Source organism: Colobus angolensis, unplaced genomic scaffold (genome assembly GCF_000951035.1).
Source record: "Colobus angolensis palliatus isolate OR3802 unplaced genomic scaffold, Cang.pa_1.0 Scaffold439, whole genome shotgun sequence".
Classification (NCBI taxonomy): domain Eukaryota; kingdom Metazoa; phylum Chordata; class Mammalia; order Primates; family Cercopithecidae; genus Colobus; species Colobus angolensis.
Window position 1 is genome coordinate 1,744,647 of NW_012117810.1, and position 15,802 is coordinate 1,760,448.

General features: G+C 44.0%; 1 long non-coding RNA gene across 1 annotated transcript; it reads left to right on the forward strand.

Moving 5' to 3' along the window:
• Position 1: 1 nt before the first annotated feature.
• LOC105522638 lies at positions 2–2,085 on the forward strand. The gene is made up of 2 exons (XR_001003480.1): positions 2–111; positions 1,593–2,085. It is a non-coding gene; the product is annotated as an uncharacterized LOC105522638 (long non-coding RNA).
• The last annotated feature ends 13,717 nt before the right edge of the window (positions 2,086–15,802 follow it).

Here is a 15,802-nt window from a genome sequence, read left to right on the forward strand (position 1 = left end):
AAAAGAAAAGAAAGAGAAAGGAGATTGTAGCTAGGGGAAGAGTAGGTGAAAAGGTGAACAATGTGACCGGGAAGATTTCCTAATCTCACCAGAGCCTGGCTCTACCTTAAGGTAGGTAGATGGACAAGTGTAGCCACCTGGGTCACAGATGCTAAGATGACATCCAGACAGGTCAGGAATTAAGAAGAAAAGCAGATGAGGAAGGATAAACTATATTTTATAAGACAGATTCCTGGCACTCTTTTCTACGTTTCCTTTTTGCTTTCCCTAGTCCTGCATTTTTGTTGAAGGCAGAAGATTAGAGAGAGAGAGAGATACAAAGAATGGCTGAGCTGATGTCCTTGTTCCTAGTCTGAGTTCCCAGGTAGTACTGGAAGACGTGAGGTTAGCAGATGTAGTCTTTACTTCGGGAGAAAAAGAAGAGTTTTCTGCTAGAAGTTGATTTTTGTCTCTTTTCTACCCTCCTCCCACACCATCTCCCCAGTTATAGAAAAGATTAGTCATGTCCCTGCAGGATTAGCTCCCTATAGGGCCAGTGACAGCATCCTTCAGCTACTGCTGGTAGGGCTAGGACTTCACTTGGTAGAGAAGCCTGGTGTAAATGGAAGAAAGTGACCAAAGAAAAGTGGAAGGCATAGATGTTTGCCACCAGGAACTGGGGAGGGAAAGGACCCTGAGGCTTTCTCGCCTAGATCCAGAGCACAGCCCTGTGCAGACAGGCACAGAAACCAGAGCTCAGTAAGATGGAGCCAGCCATCTACACCTCAGCCAGACAGCTGTTCCCTCAGACAGACATGTCCAAACAGCCTGAGTGGTCAGAATGGGACATGAACACAGGTGTACTCATGGAGACATGCAGGAACATGAGATCAAAGTCTCGCCAAACTTTCCATCACAGGGACCTGCCATGGGGAAAAGGGAGGGGGTGAGATTGGATAATAAGGACCTCCTGACAGAAAGAGTGGCTAGAAGTGGGACTGATGTGTACAGAAGGATCTGTGGCCTTTCGTCCTCCCTCTTCCTACATAGATTTGAAAACTGCCAGCCCCCACCACTGCCCCACCCCACCAGGTCATAGTTCCTATTAAGTTCCACAGGAACATTTCTGCACTGCGTCCTCGCCATCCTGGCTTTAGGGTCTCCACAGAGTAAGCCCATGTCATACCCTCCCCACTTCAGGAAGAACAAGACAAAAGGGCCAGGTGAGACCTCAGTGACAACCACCTCTTCCTCCAAGAAGAAGCAGGCAAGACAAGACTTAGGGGTGGGAGAGGGGGGCAGGGGTGGGGAACTTCATAAAGGAGACCTTGACTTTGGTGTTGTTAGGCAAAAGGTGGCTCTTTAGACAGGACTCCAGATCTGATGAGGTGAATCTTAGGCACATAGGAAGATTTCCTAATCTCTCCAGGACCTCGCTCTACCTTAAGGTAGGTAGATGGACAAATGTAGCCACCTGGGTCACAGATGCTAAGATGGCATCCAGACAGGCCAGCAACTAAGAAGGGAGACAGATGAGGATGCATAAATTGTATCTTATAAGACAGATTCCTGGCACTCTTTTCTTATTTAAATTTCCCTTTTGTTCTCCCTAGTCTTTAATAAAAACTTGACTGAAGGTACCAAGGTGTGTTGAAGTGGAAGCAAAGTTCTCCAAAGTCCAGCATGGTAGACATCAGTGGTGGTAACCAAGGACAGACCCCAAGGCAAGGTGAACCTCAAAAATTGAACCTCAAGTCTATGCAGCCCAGCTGCCCTCCCCACCAGAAAGTCCTTGTTCCAGCCCAACATCAGTGCCTCTGAGTTTGGTTATTAGAAACGAAGGAAGAATTTTCTTGTAAAAATACAGACAGAGCAGTCCCTGGCTTTCTCCTCTTGCAGGAAGGAGGGATTCTCCCATTCCATACCATCTTTCCCCCGACACTGGCCCCAGAAATACTTAATTTGACTATGTGAAAAAAAGATTGCTTTTGGCCTGAGGGCATAGGGATCCATTTATCCTTATTCTTTATGAATAAGGATAACTAAATTAGCTTTGTATGTTATTAAATGTGTCTCATCAACGCTGTGGGCATTGTTTCATTTTAACTTCTATTTGATGATGTTCAGTTTTCTGAATGTGTGGATCACTTAGCATGAGCAGAAAACCTTGCAAAATTGGTGTAGGTAAGGAAAGGTTGTAATAATGGCTACAAAGCAGGAGGAGCATAGGGCTACCTAGGTGGTACGGTTTGAGTTGTTTTGGGAAAGCCCTTCTCAATCACCTCTCTCTAGGACATCACCCCAACACACATGAAATTCTGCTGATGTCTATTTGGTTGCCACTATATTCCCCAAGTTCTTTTAATATGCAAACACTGGTAGGAAAATAAGAAGAAATCACATCATATCTCTGTTTAGAAACTGGTCTAAGATGTTTATAAATGTTCAGAAAAAAAAACGTAAATCTCCTTAGGTAAGCAGGCTTAGATGAAACTATGAGCTCATGTTGGCAAATGTGCAAGCTTTAGCATCTAGGCCGAGTGCTTTAAATCAATCTGAGCTTCAAAAGGCAATAGTTAAAAGTCAAAGTATGGTAGACAAAAAAAATATTTTCTTGACTGGAAGAGATCTTCACGGGACTCTTTACCATGAATGACCTAGAGAAAATAATGTAAGGCAATCTTTTTTTTTTTACTTTAATTCAACTCAACAAAGATGTATTTAATTCTACTATATGTAAGGCACTGTGGTAAGTAAAACTGAGGCCACAGAGTTGCATAAAACAGTTCTGTCCCCAGACAGTCTAGCCATGCAGGACAAAACATGTATGGAGGCACAAAGCAAAGTGTCAGGTTGTTGTGAGAGTTCAAAGAAGGGAGATGGCCCATCCTGTTGGAGGTCTCACCAATAGCATTGAGAAGGGATTTGGAGGCAGCCATAAATTAATTAACTGTACATGAAGGAACTGGCTCAGAGACAGAAAATCACAGGATGTTTTAGGAAACTTTGGGTGGTCAGGTCTGGATGGAGCACAGAATCAGAGCAGGGTTTTGAGGAAAATTAGGTCGGGGAGAAGATTGGGATGCTCTGAGCAAAACCAAAGCAAAGGAAGTTTAAGGCCAATCAGCAACGTGTGTCTTCCATCCTTTCCCTTTTCTTCTACTGTGGAAGGTTCATCCCTCTCCAGTCGACAGAACAATGATTCTGAACACACTCCCAGGAGGGGCTTCTGGACTACAGGCACCGCCCCACGGTGGACTGTGCTCTTGGACCTGCTCCTGTCGGGGGGACTCGCCTTCTCATCTGGCTCGGTGCCCGTCCTCCTGAGAACCCTCTTCCCAGCCTCTTCCCCTCCACCACATCCCCTGATTCTCTCCACCAGCCGTGTACCTTTTGTTCCTTTACCTCATGGCTGAAAGTGACTGGTGGTAGAAAGGCACCCAACCTCCCTGCCCAAGTGCCCACCCACTTCCTCCACTGATGGGCAACAGAGATCCCTGAGGAGCAAGGGCTAAAGTGGGTTTAATTTCACCTCATGTCAGAGTTCAGCCCTACTTAATGCTTACTGTTCACTCTACTTTTTGTTTGTTTGTTTTTTATTTTTTGAGATGGAGTTTCAACCTTGTTGCCCAGCCTGGAGTGCAATGGCGCGATCTCAGCTCACCGCAACCTCTGCCTCCCGGGTTCAAGTGATTCTCCTGCCTCAGCCTCCTGAGTAGGTGGGATTACAGGCATGTGCCACCACACCAGGCTAATTTAATATTTTTAGTAGAGATGGGGTTTCTCCACGTTGGTCAGGCTGGTCTCGAACTCCCAACCTCAGATGATCCACCCACCTCAGCCTCCCAAAGTGCTGGGATCACAGGCGTGAGCCACCATGCCCAACCTTCCTACTGTTCACTCTCTAATGCTTTCCACACTCTCTTCCATCACACTCTGCATGTTGGTGTCTCTTGGACCCACCTGACTTTCTTTGTGTCACACAGTGGAAGCAGAACTCACAGGAAGGAGAAGCCTGCATACACTAAGGGACCAGTGCTCTCGATGTGTAAGAGAACAGTGGAGGCAGCACATCTCTTACCTGCTGTGATTGGCTGAATCGTGGCCCCCAAAATTCCTATGTTGCAGCCCTGACCCCCATATCTCGGAATGTGATCATATTTAGAGACAGGGTATTTTAAGGGGTAATCAATTTAAAATAAGGCCATTAGGGTGGGCCCGAATCCATTCTGATTGGTGTCCTTTTAAGAAAAGGAAACCAGGACACAGATGCACATAGAGGGAAGACTGTGTGGAGACACAAAGAGAAGACAGCCGTCTGCAAGCCAAGGAGGGAGGCCTCAGAAGAAACCAATCCTGCTGACCTTTGAGTTTAGACTTCCAGCCTCCAGATATATAAGGAAATTAATTTCTGTTGTTTAAGCCACCTGGTCTGTGCCATGTGTTACAGTAGCCTGAGCTGACTCCTGCATCTGCCAAGCCTGTGATGTCCTCAAAAAGAGCGGAGGACAACTTCTGGCCCCAACCAAGAAAGGAGCAAGGGCAGCAAACTCACAAGCCAGAAGGGAAACAGCCTTCCCAGACCAGGGGGTGCTGGCAAACAAGGCTAGGTCCTCTTTCCCATCTGCTTTCCATTCTTCCATGACTGCCTTAGAGCAGACTGTGCTGCTGCAGGCATCTCTGTGCTGGCAGGGAGTGTGCTCAGGTCTCCCTTAAAGAGAACCTGGTGCAAGAAGCCTCCAGCCTCCTGCTGCTGTATTTTGGATGTGCTGGGTGTTCACACTGCCCCAGGCTGCTCCCGGCCAATGACTGAGCATAGAGAGTGCCAGAAACAGGGCTAGAAACAGGCCACTGTGCCTGATGTGAGGCCTTGCTAAGAGGTGAGCTGTATTCTGGGACACTAGGCCTGGCAGGGATGTCCTGGAGGTGCACTGCAGTTTGAGAATCATCCTCTTCCCAGTCTGCTCTCCTTTCCCAGGTGTCTGACCTGCACTGCAGTCTGAAGTCTCTCCTGACCACTCCTGCTGCCAGCTTGTCATCCTTCACAGGTGTGGTGTTTCCCATGACACCTCTGCAGGTCTAATCTTGTCTTGGCCTCTCCTTCTCTTAACAGATCTGGCTGCCCCTAGTTGTCCTTCCTTCAATTCATCCTCCACACTGTTAGAGTCCTCCTCCTTCTAAAGTCCAGATCTGATCTTGTCACACTCTGCTTCCATTCCTTCCAAGATGTCTGTTTACTTACAAGATAAATTAGAAGCTTACGTCTGTCCAGACTCAGCCTGTGCTCAACTGTCCACTCTCTTATTCCCTACCCAAGACCCCATCTTGACAGCCACATGGAACTATCTACACTCTTCTAAATGTCAGTGCCGCTTCACATCAAGGCCTGTGGCCATATGACTCCTCCTTTTTGGAACATCCTTCTCCATTCCCATCACCCCTTCCTGCCACACATTCACTCATTCACACACACACTTCTTCCAGTGATCTTTGAATTCCTATTTTCCCTTCTCAGTAAAGGTTTCCTGGACACACCAAGCAGAGGAAATCATGCCTCTCTTTGTGCTATTTTTAGCACTTACTAATATCTCTTATGACATTTATCAAACTGTCCCACAATTCTTTGTCTTTTAGGGAAGGCTTTAGGATAAGCGTAAAGTCATTTTTGTATCTCCAACACCAGCATGTACATCGTGTAATGTTAAGTGTGTCTATATGTGTACATATGCATACACACACATGTGTATGAAACATAACAACATGGCCGGGCGCGGTGGCTCACACCTGTAATCCCAGCACTCTGGGAAGCCGAGGCGGGCGGATCACGAGGTCAAGAGATGGAGACCATCCTGAACAACATGGTAAAACCACGTCTCTACTGAAAATACAAAAATTAGCCGGGTGTGGTGGCAAGTGCCTGTAACCCCAACTACTTGGGAGGCTGAGGCAAGAGAATCGCTTGAACCCTGGAGGTGGAGGTTGCAGTGAGCTGAGATTGCACCACTGCACTCCAGCCTGGCGACAGAGTGAGACTCCGTCTCAAAAAAAAAAAAAAAGAAAAAAAGAAAAGAAAAGAAAAAAGAAACATAATGACATTAGAGTTTCTAGCTTATATCCCAATATCTTGGCATTCATTAGCACCCTGGTTAGGCTCCTCTCTTATCAACTTACCATCATGACCAGCTTCTGCCTCCTGTTCCCATCAGAGGAGGTTTAAGGCCAATTAGCAATATGTGTCTTCCATCCTTTTTCTTTTCTTCTACTGTGGAGGGTTCATCACAGTACTTCCATTAGTTCAGCAGAGATGGAAGTGGCATCCATCTGTGCCTCTTCATCTGTTGGGTGGAATGCAACACATATGATGGATGGGTATTGAGTGGCCCTGGACTGGAGTCACAATCACTGATTATGTGCTGGAAGTCAGAGGGGGACAGGGAAAATCCCCCTTTCCTAGGAAAAGGGTCCTCAAGTTGCCAAGAAAAGCAAGAGATCAAATTCCCCCACAAAGTGGATTTCTGACCATTCCTTGGATTTTTTTTTTCTTCACTTGAGTTAATTTAAATTAGTTTCTATTACTTGCAACTAAAAGGCTTTAGTGAATTCACTTGAAATACTGTTGTTAGGAAGGAAACAACTTGCTTGAGAGGTCAAGCTTAGGTTGAAAGTCAACATGGGCCAAGGCACTTAGAGAGCAATTAATCCTCGTGACAGGATAGGGATGGGGTGGAGGGGATAGATGATCTCTAAGGTCCCTTCTAAGAGGATAAGGGTGCTTCCCCTGGTCAATGGTTCTGGCTAGCCTCCTCCCTCCCTTCAAAATGCGAAGCAAAAGGCAGGGAGAAGGTCTCCTTGCAGATCTTCAGCTCTTTCAGGGAAAGAGACCCACGTCACTCCCAGCCGAGTCCTGCATGGCAGCAAAGGGCCAGGGTGGGAGAAGAACAAAAAACTCCCAGAGAAGAAAGGCAGTGCATCTCCCTGCAGCAGCCAGGGCTGCAGATATGATGGAGCAGGGGAGATGGTCTCTTCTAGAGCAGCAGGAACCAAGTGACACAGATGATGTAAGGAGGAAGTAGAGAAACTGCAGTCTCAGCTCAGAGTTTTCCTTACATGCTTGTAAAAACAAAGTCACCCTCTGTGCAAGCTGAATAATGGCCCCCCAAGATGTCCACATTCTAATCCCTGGAACCTGTCCATATTTTATTATATGGCAAAAGAGACTTTGTAGATGTGATTAAATTAAAGATCTTGAGATTGGGAGATTATCCTGGATTATCGGAGTAGGCTTGATGTAATCACAAGAGTCCTACTAAGAGAAAAGCAGGATGCAGCCCCATGATGACAGAAGCAGAGTTGGAGACAGAAGACGCTATGCTTTGGCTTCCTAAGGACAGAAGAAAGGGCCACAAACCAAGGAATACACTTGTATTCTTCAGTAAATAGCAGCTGCCTTGGAGTATTGCTTGTTATTAAATGATCCAATACATGTAATAGTAATTGTTCAATAAATGCTTGCTATTATACCCTTGGATCTCTTAGAGCTGCACTGTCCAATATGGTAGCCACAAGCCACATGTGACCATTCGACACAGGTGTGGCTTTTCCGAATTGAGGTATGCTGTACATATAAAATACACACCAAAATTTCAGATACTGAGTACAAAACAAAGAATGTGAAATAGCTCAGTAATCTTAATATTAATTATTTGTTGAAATAACATTTTTAACACATCCAATTAAATAAAATATATTATTAAAATTAAATTTCACCTTTTTTTTTAGTGTGGCTACTAGAAACTTTAAAATTCTGTATGTGGTCACATTATATTTCTATCAGACAGTACTCTTTTCAGTCTCTGACCCGTTGCTGAATAGAACAGTCTAGAAGCAAGCCCTACACATTTAGGGAAAGTGGTGTCACACACTGACTTCTTTATAATCACCTCATCATTCATCTGCTCCCTGGGCTCTAAATTTCTACAATGCTGACTGAGGAACATCCCTGAACACACGGTTAATTCTGGACTGACAGGTACAACTAAACCAAGAGAGTGAATTCAGTTGGCCTCAGAGACAACACAGGCCCCTGCACCAGGACAGAAGGAAGTAATCGCTCCTTTCTCTTTTAAATGTCCAATGAGTTCAGAGCACCACACCCCCACACAGTGCCTCAGTGGGCACCTGTACACTCCACGTGGTGGCTATTCCTTTAATCCCTACCATCTGCTCCAAAATGGTTACCCAACAGTTTGCCATGGTGCTTGAACTTCTACCATTTGGGTGCCTCTTTGGAACAGGAAATTTAACTCTGTCTGGTGACCGTGCACAGGATTTATAGCTGTTGAGCCTCAGGAGCCATCAGGAACTGAGCTTGCTTTCTTTCCTTCCTTCTCTGGCCCTGCCCATTCACTCTCTAAGAATGGCTCTAAACCAGAAGAAACCTCCCAACTCCCTTCTCCCGATAGTCCCTAAAGACCACTCACATGGTCTGCTTCCTTATGAAAGGCTCCACTGTCAATCACTGCAGTGATACTGATGACAAAGGATGGCAACAGTAACAAAGCTAGGCAAGCTTCAAGGGCTCTAGAATCTTACTCAGGTATCTCAGCCACAGGCCCGGGTCTATGGAGACTGAGAGGGACTTTGGCCACTGCCATTATTCTTGAGAGTGGAGCTCACCACCCAGTGCCTGAAAGTAAAGGAGATGTGGGCTCAGCCCATTTTTCACTTTGTAGACCTGAAGATGCAGCAGAGGCAGAACAGGTGCTGCCCTCAGGGACAAGTGTGCAATTTCTACCTAAGAGGCCTCTAGGCTGGGTGATGTGCATTTCACAGGCTCTGGGCCTCTACCTCTTGATGTTCTTCATAATGTCCACTAAAAACTGTGTTTCTAATTAAAAATAGAATTACCATATGATCCAGCAATTTCATTATTGAGTATATACCCAGGATAATTGAAATCAGAGACACAGACAGATATTTGTACACCCATGTTCATAGCAGTATTATTCAAAATAGCCAAAAGGTAGACACAACACAGTGTCCTTTGACAGATGGATAAACAGGATGTGGTATATACATACAATTGAATATTATTCAGCCTTAAAAGGGAAGGAAATTCTGATAAATGGTACAATACGGATGGACCTTCAGGACCTAATGCTAAGTGAAAAAGCCAGACACAAAAGGATAAATATTGTATAATTTCATTCATATGAGGTACCTTGACTAGTCAATTTCACAAAGACAGAAAGTAGGTTAAGGTTGCCAGGAGCTGGGCAAGGGGTCACTGGGAACCAATTTTTTGATGGGTACAGAGTTTAAAGGACAAGCTTAAAAGAGTTCTGGAGATGGACGGTGGTGATGGTTACACAACTATGTGAATGTACTCAACGCCACTGAAATGTACACTTAAAAATGTACATTGTAAATGCTAAATTCTGTTACATGTATTTTATCACTTTTTAAAAAGTACCTCTAATTTTTAAAATATCTGTTCTTATAATATTTCTAACCAGAGCCAGATTGCAATCAAATATGTTTTCAAGTGTACCAATTTGAGAAAACTCATTCCCCACTCCTCACATTCCCTAATGGAAGAACCTCCATCAGGGAAACCCCCTACCCCCACCAACCTCTCTCAGTTCTAGGCACTCCTCCCAAGGAGCAGGCTTCATTCAGATGTGTCTTTGCCTCTCCTCAGAATCTGCTGGCCACCTGGGAGGTGCATACTTATCTGATCTCAGGGGCCTGGAGGCTTCCACCCAGAACCCACAGGGGAGGCCTGCACTTTGGCAATAAGTTTACATCAGGGGTTGTTAGCAAGGCAAGCACATTTGGCTGCATGCCTGACATCAGACTCTGTTAGTAATAAAGCTGATAGTTTTATTACCATCTTCTTGACTACTGAGAATAAGGAGATGAGATCAGGGTTATCAGGACCTATGAACTTGGAGAAAAGTCTTTAATCACCGAGTTAAGTTCCCCTCTAATTCTCTTTATCAAGAACTTTGATTCAGAACCAAGCAAGCAAGAAAAAAGGTCTTATTCATTGATCCCCTAAAATCCAAGCATGACCAGTGTTAGACCAGAAAGTGAAGTCCAGTGTTTTCCACTGGACCTAAGTTTCAGCAGTCTTGTCTAAGGAAGGTGGTTACTAAATGCTGGTTATTAAGCTATTGTCTCTAGGTTCTAAATCTACCCTTTTGCACTTGTTTTGTGATGCTGGATCCAGGACTCTGGTAAACATATTTCTCCGTTGCCAGCTTGCTCACTGTCGGATTCTGCTGAGAGTGATGTTGGAGAGAGACTGGAAGGCAAGAGAAGGAAGAACTGCCCTTCCTATCAGCTGGCTACTCCTGGCAATAGACCCAAGAATGGTCCTTCATCCCAGCAGCAGGTTGTCCCAGTCACCAGCTTCTTTTAGTGCCCTCAGAACAAGCCTCATGATACCACATCAGAAGGACTGTGCGAGCCAGGCAGCACCCACTCTACAGAGATCTGAGCTGTGTAGGGCCCCTCTGTGATAAACAGAATCAGTCAGAGGGGGACTTAACTCAGTGGCTAAGGACTTTTCTCCAAGTTTGGAGGTCCTGATAACCCTGACTCATTAACCCTTTATTGCCCTAGCCAGTGGGGTGGGAGGGAGAGATTGTTTCCTGCCCTTTTTCCTTTGTTATATCACTATTGTCTTGTTTTGCTTTTTTTGTCCACCAATAACTATTTAATTTCCTATATTAAACATTTCCTGTTAAAATAGCTATTGTGGTTGCTGTTTTTCTGACTGGGCCCTGAGTACTATCGGGGGTTGAGGTTCGTGGCAGACAGCCCTTAGTGTCACCCTCGTGACTCGTGTCTCTGGTGTCCATGGCCTATATAATCTCTTCCTTTTGAGTGGAGGTGAGACGTGTTGACATGGGTCTAGCCCATAGAATGTGGCAAAGGTGAAAGGACTTTCCAGATGGAGTTAAGGTCCCAAAGCAGTTGACTTTGAGTTAATAAAAAGCGAGGTGATCTGGAAAAAGCCTGACTTAATCAGGTGAAAGACCTTGAAAGAGGAACCTGGCCCTCCCTGAGATTAGAGAGACTCTCCTTGCTGAAGTAGCAGCCATTCTGAGGAAACCTCCATGGCAAAGAACTGAGAATGGCCCCTAAGACCCAAGGAAGCCTCCAGCTGACAAGAAGCAAAACCCCAGGCTCTCGGCCATACCACCACAATAAAATAAATTTGGCCAACAACCTGAACGAGATAGAAAGCAGATTTTCCCCCAGCAGAGCCTCCAGATGAAAACTTTGAAGTTTCAGCCCAGCTGAAGCCTCGACTGCAGTCTCGTGAGACCCTGAGAAGAGGACTCAGGTAGACCACACCTAGACTCCTGACCCACAGAAGCCACGTGAGAAATGTGTGCATTGTTGGGAGCTGTTCAATGTGTTGGTGATCTGCTATGCAGCAATAGAAACTAATACAACATCTAAAGACTTCATATGAAGCAAACTAAACACAGCGTTCAGAGTACCCATGAAAATCTGAGAAGCGCTGACACCCACAGCCCAACACAGCCAGGTTTTTTCTTCCAGACTGGGACTTACAGTACCAGTCAAAGAAGGTGGCTTTCATTCAGGGACCATGTGATTCAAAACTACTAGTGTTTTTACACATTAGAATCACACTCAGCATACCAAGATATCACACAAGATAACTGAGATTTAGGGAAAGCAGATTTGCTTCTCCTTCTCATTCACAATGTGAATATATACTCACATTCTGTGGTATATATTCATTGAATGGAACAGCAGGTGGAGATTCTCTTACTATTTAAAGTGTTCTCTTGCTCACTGGGCACAGTGGAACATGCCTGTAATCCCAGCACTTTGGGAGGCCAAGGTGGGCCTCCAACTTGAGGTCAGGAGTTCAAGACCAGCCTGGCCAACATGGTGAAACCCCATCTCTACTAAAAACACAAAAATTAGCCAGATGTGGTAGCACATGCCTGTAATCCCATCTACTCGGGAGGTTGAGGCAGGAAAGTCGCTTGAACCTGGGAGGCAGAGGTTTCCTGTGAGCCAACATTGCGCCACTGTACTCCAGCCTGGACAACAGAAACTCCATCTCAAAAAAAAAAAAAAAAGATAAATAATAATAATAGCAAAGTATTCCCTTGGTCAATATATAGTTGGGTTTACTTAAGTTAAACAAGCATATAATGTAATTCCTTATTTGAGATTTTGTGTTCGCATTTTTAAATTAATAAGACATTTGTGATAAATTTTGGAGAAGCTTCTTTTATACTTCAAGACATCTAGTTTAGCCAAGACTATATTGAGCCTGCCCATAGTCCATTGATAAAAGAAATGAAAATGCTCTTTCAGGAGGCAGCTGCAAAATAATATGAATATTTCTTTGGGCCCTCTGTGTAAAACATGGCAACAAAAGAACTCAAGCCAGATCTTCTATCTCCATCCACCCTGGAAAGAATAATTCATAATGAGTGAAAAACAGCAAAATTGTGTCACTAAAATGACATGAGACTTGGAATTAGGCAAAAGAAAATTCTAAGTATTCTTTCAGTGCAGTATGGGGCTTGATTTCCACGGACTAGGTTATTTTACAATACTGTAGGAATACACCAGGCACAGTGGTTCATGCCTGTAATCCCAGAAATTTGAGCCTGAGGCAGGAGGATCCCTTGATCCCAGGAAGGACCAACCTGGGCAACACAGTGAGACTCTGAGAGACAAGCACTGGACGCAGGGGCAGGCCACATGAGATGGTCTGGACAGGCTCTGTAGCACAGCAGCCTTCATGAGAAACAGGCAGAAGGGCCTGGGCACGAGAAGCTACTGCACACAAAAGCAGCAGCAGCCATAAAGGGACTTGTTCCCAAGCAACATGAATCATCTCTGAACTGGTCTGGTCCAATCCCTATAGTCTAACTAGCAAATATTTTTTTTTAACTATTAGCAAACACACACACTAAAAACAGATTTTCATCTTTGCCAACTGTGTGTTTTTTTCCTACACCAATCTATTATCCAATTCTCCTACACCAACTGAGTATCCTATAACTCAGTTCAACTCTGAGACTCAGTGGCAGGCAGACTCCACAGGCTTAAGGGCACAGTCCCATAGGATTGCGCTCACTTCAGATGCCAGTCACAAGCATCAGATCCCCAGGCTACCCACATTTGCATCTGACTTGGCTACAAAGTCAGGCTCCCCACACCCCACCCCTTGCCAGCATTTAATAATTTGCTAGAATGACTGATAGAACTCAGGGGCCACTTTACTTACATTTACTGATTTATTAAAAAGGATACAAATGAAGAGCCAAAGGAACAGGCCCAGAGGGTGAGGTCCGAGAGGGTCCTGACCACAGGGCTTCTGTCCCCATGGAGTTGGGATGCACCATCCTCCCAGTACATTAATGTGTTCACCAACTCAGAACCTCATTGTTTAAGGGTTTTTATGGAGCTTTTATTACACAGGAATGATTGATGGAATCATTTGCCATTGGTGACTAAATTCAATCTCCAGACCCTCTCCCTTCACCAGAGGAGAAGGGGGTGGAGCTGAAACTTCTGAGCTTTATCAGAATTTGATTAGAACCAGCTCCCATCTTAAAGTGATCTAGGGGACTCTGCGAAGAGTTACCTCATTAGTACAAACACAGATTGCTGAAAGGAGTGCATAATGAATAACAAAAGATGCTCCTACTGCTCAGGAAATTTCAAAGGTTTCAGGAGCTTTGCACCAAGAAAAAATAACAAATTTTTTTTCATATTATATATTCCAATGAATCCAGACAAGTTCATCAGAAAGTCAAACATAATGGTTGTCACAGTGTATCTAAATATGTTATATTTTTCTATGAAATGACAAAGATCCTCATATTTGATCTAACCATATACTGTCCACAAGAGGCACATCTAAAACAAAGTGACTCAGTAGGTTTAAAAATAAAAAGAGAGAAAAAGATATAGTATACAAAAAGAATTAAAGTCCTAAACTATTAAAAGAAAGGATAAATAATAAAAATCAAGATATGCAATGAAGATAAGTTTGTCATAAACCTTTAGTTTCTGAATAAGAGGAAAATAACCAAAACACAATTGCTATGGTGATTTTGTCAGTTCTTAACAGATCAAGTAAACAAACAAAGATGTAGAATGTCAGAAAAAGTCATTGCTGGGATCCACTTTGTAAAATATTGAAAACAACAACAACAAAATCTTTTTCAGTATCTATGGAACAGTTTTTAAAAATTGATTACATATTAAACCACTAAAAACCTTAAATAAATTTCAAGCCCAGAAATTTCATGACTACATTGCATGCCACAATACAGTAAAACTAGAAATTGAAAAAAATGTGTAAACAAAAATCATCAAACTACTTGGTTTGAAAACACTCTTCAAAATAATCCATGGATTATCTTGCAATTTACAGAACTCTCGTAAACTGCAATTTACAGAACTCCCGGACAATAATGATAAAGAAAATACCACATATCAACATCAAGAGAAGACATCCACATCTGTAATCAGAAGTGTAAAATCAAGTTCAGCCTAAAGCTGCAGACTTACTTGTTTTAAGTTTGGCCTAAAGGTTTCTCAGTACAGTATGAACTGTAACCTAACTGGATGTGTAAACAGACTGTAGCCTACTTTTGTGCCAATCATCAAGTTTGGGCCAATCACAGGCTGCCAACCATTCAAACTGCGTTCAAATAAGCCAAATGACTGAGCTGTAACCAATCCAGCTGTTTCTGTGCCTCACTTCTGTTTCCTGTAGGTCACTTTTCTTTTTCTGTTCATAAATATTCTTCCACCACACAGCAGCACCATAGTCACTCCGATCCTATTCTAGTTTGGGAGGCTGACTCACAAGTCATTATTTGCCCAGTTAAGCTCTGCTAATGTTAATTTGTCTAAAGTTTATCTTTTAACAGACGTGACTTCAAAGGGTTTGATCAAAACAGTAATGAACATTTGTTGAGCAATTACTGTGTGCCAGATACTGTGCTAAGCACTTTTACAAGTGGTTTCTCAATGATTCCCCATAACTAACCTGAATTGCTTTAATTATCAAATAAGAAAGAATGAAAATATATGAAGTAAGCATATAACTCAAGATGTCAAAAAAGAGGGACGTCAAATTAAGCTTTAGAAACAGAAGGAACAAAGTAATAAAGTTAAGACATGAACCTCATGAGAAACCTGTGAAGGAGCAGAATTGATCAATCAGCCCCAGCAGGTGTACGTAGCAGAAGCTGTCATGCTCCTCCCATATGCTCAGAACCACATCACTTCAGTGTCTTCCAAAAGAATTCCAGTGTCAGTGTCTGCATTCCTTTGCCTACTAGCCTTTTCTGAGGCTGTAAGAAGCCTTTCTGTGTGTCTGAGACAGGCTATGAGTGCGAGGGAACTAACACCCTGACACCACCCACCACCACACACAGTAACCTTCAACTGGTGATTGTCAGGAGTTGTATATAAATAACTCCCCTCTGCCACCTCAGGAGGGGAACCCCTCTGAGGCATGCTTTTACTCCCCAGATATTCCCTCCATGTCCCAGTGCCTACAGAGGCAGCTGGCTGGATAATTCCTCCTCTACGGGTCACCTTTCTACCTCTGTGTCACCTCCCTGCTCCCCACCAGGATTTTCCTGCACCAACCAAAAACAACTTGAATCCTTTTCTCAGAGGAAAACTCAAACGATACGTTGAATAAACGTTAAAAAAAAAAAAAAAAATCAGCCGGGCGCCGCGGCTCATGCCTATAATACCAGCACTTTGGGAGGCCGAGGCAGGCGGATCACCTGAGGTC